This window comes from Dama dama, chromosome 12 (assembly GCF_033118175.1).
Source record: "Dama dama isolate Ldn47 chromosome 12, ASM3311817v1, whole genome shotgun sequence".
NCBI lineage: Eukaryota > Metazoa > Chordata > Mammalia > Artiodactyla > Cervidae > Dama > Dama dama.
Window position 1 is genome coordinate 25,225,154 of NC_083692.1, and position 2,422 is coordinate 25,227,575.

At 42.4% G+C, this 2,422-nt stretch overlaps 1 non-coding gene across 1 annotated transcript; it reads left to right on the forward strand.

Annotated features, from left to right (window-relative positions):
* The first annotated feature begins 2,077 nt into the window (after window positions 1-2,077).
* On the forward strand, window positions 2,078-2,149 carry TRNAC-ACA (transfer RNA cysteine (anticodon ACA)). The gene has a single exon. It is a non-coding gene; the product is annotated as a tRNA-Cys (tRNA).
* The last annotated feature ends 273 nt before the right edge of the window (window positions 2,150-2,422 follow it).

The window sequence follows — 2,422 nt, forward strand, 5'->3', positions numbered from 1 at the left end:
ATGGTGTATATAGAGACGAGACCATTAAATGACTTCATGGATTCACAGGCAAAAATTAGGTTTTACCATCTGATGATGCAGTATTTGAGCCTCACCTTGATCCTCAGGAAATCCTTTGTTGAATTTGAGCCTTGGTTTTCTTCTTTGTAAAGTAGGAATGCTAGCATCTGTCCAGCCTCCTTTGCCAGGTGAGATAATTTGTGTGACAATGTCTGACACACATTTAAAGCTCAGTTTCAGCCCGTAAACTCAGCAACACGCCTATCCTGAAGCAGACACTCATTCTTCCCCAAAACTCAAGAGGTTCACCACCCACAGAGTGCGATGATCTTGTGTCAGAGTGGAATTTCTAGTAGGGGGACAGACCCTACCTTCAGTCCACAGCCATGAAGTAGGAAAAGCTGCCGCAAAAGGCTGACTTGGTCCCGGAAACCCTATCTTTTCCTTTTTATTTACAAAGCTTACTTTGTAAATAAAGGAAAAGAATATTGATTTCCATCTTTACTGATGTATTAAAATCACTGCAACACCTCATATTACCAAATAGATTTACTGTATAAATTGGGACATAATTGGTACTTCAGGCAGATCACCAATCTACTTTGGCAGGAGCATATTACTCACAGTACATTGATTATAAAAATTAGTTAATTCAAGACAAACATTGCATTCTCTAATTCCTGGCACAAATCCCTCTAAGTCCTCCATGCATTAATGCTATTGAACTAAAAGATAGATATCTGTCAGATCCCTTGAAGCTCTGCAGACCTGATTTAGATGGTACTTATGTCACTGCATCCACCAAGAAAAGATAGACATCATTTATTAAATATGCCAGGTGGGAACCTAAGTGATGGGATTTAGTAACATTGCTCTAATCTGTTGCTTTTATTTACTGCTCTTACTGGTGCAAATCTTCTCACATCGAATGCCTACTAGTTCATTTAGTTTGGCTCTCCTCATGAGGAGCAGGGGTGGCTTGTCTGGTTCATCATGAGAAGTCACATTTTAAAAAATATGTATTTATTTATTTACTTATCTATTTTATTTGGCTGCATCAGGTCTTAGTTGTGGCATGTCAACTAAGGCTTAGCTGCCCCGCATCATATGGGATCTTTGTTCCCGAACCAAGGATGGAACCTGTATCCTCCACATTGCAGGGTGGATTGTTTACCACTGGAGCACCAGGGAAGTCCTGAAAGGTAACATTTTTGAGAGCTTCTGTGTAGTGGACAATGTCAGTGCTCCACCTAGATCCCCTTGCATAATTTTGCTGTGGTGGTGGTGGTAATGGTGATGGTGAGAGTGTGTGTGTGTGTGTGTGTGTGTTGGAGGGGGAGCAGCAAACTGCACCAGACACTGTTGAGGTCTTATCTTATGTTTATTTCATTTAATATTCACAGCTCTATGAGGTAGGTACTCCTGTTATTTCTGTTTATAGATGAGGAAGCTAAGAAAATTTTCCCAAGGAAGTTGCCAAAGATCATGGTTCTAGGAAATGCTGTTGCCAGGCTGTGACTCCTGAGCCACTGCTCTTCTGCTGCATTGCCTTCTGTGCATTTCAGTGACTGAGAAGATAATGACCACGTGAGATGGCAGGTGACTAATGAGTGGTCAGCCCTGGTGTATATGGTCTTCTCACGCTCCTTTGCCACTGTTTCTGAGTCCTGTCTGACTTGCAGAGTTACCTTCCACCCCTCTCTAAGAAATTGTCATGGTCCTTTGTTGCTACTTATCTGAGGATCCTGTTCAAGTTATAAGTAAGTTCCTCCAGGATGTGACTGCTGCTGTCTTATATGCCAACAGAGGCTCCTTTTTTTTCCCTCACACGGTTACTTTTCTCAAGCTTTTGCTGTCTGTCGGGACATACTAATATCTCCCAATTAAAAAAAAAAGAAAATTGAAAGACAGCTGAGAACTACAAGTCCCAGCTTTTCTTCAGGGTTCCATGTTCAGGGAAAAAAATCATGAAATTTCTCTCTAGCAAGCTGAGAGAATGACTTCCTGAAAAGAAAAAGAAATATTCCTAGGTATAAAAAAGAAGGGAAAAATGAATTTGATAATAGCAGGAAGGACTTCCCTGCTGGCTCAGATGGTAAAGCATCTGCCTACAATGCGGGAGACCCAGGTTCAATCCCTGGGTCGGGAAGATCCTCTGGAGAAGGACATGGAAACCCACTCCAGTACTCTTGCCGGGAAAATCCCATGGATGGAGGAGCCTGGTAGGCTACAGTCCATGGGGTCGCAAAGAGTCGGACACAACTGAGCGACTTCATTTCACTTCACTTCAATGGCAGGAAAAGAGGACAACTGGGCATATGTGCGCGCGCACACACATACACACACACACACACACACACACACACAAAACAGAAATGAAAGCCGGATAACTTCCCAGGAGAGTTTATAGTTGGAGCTGATC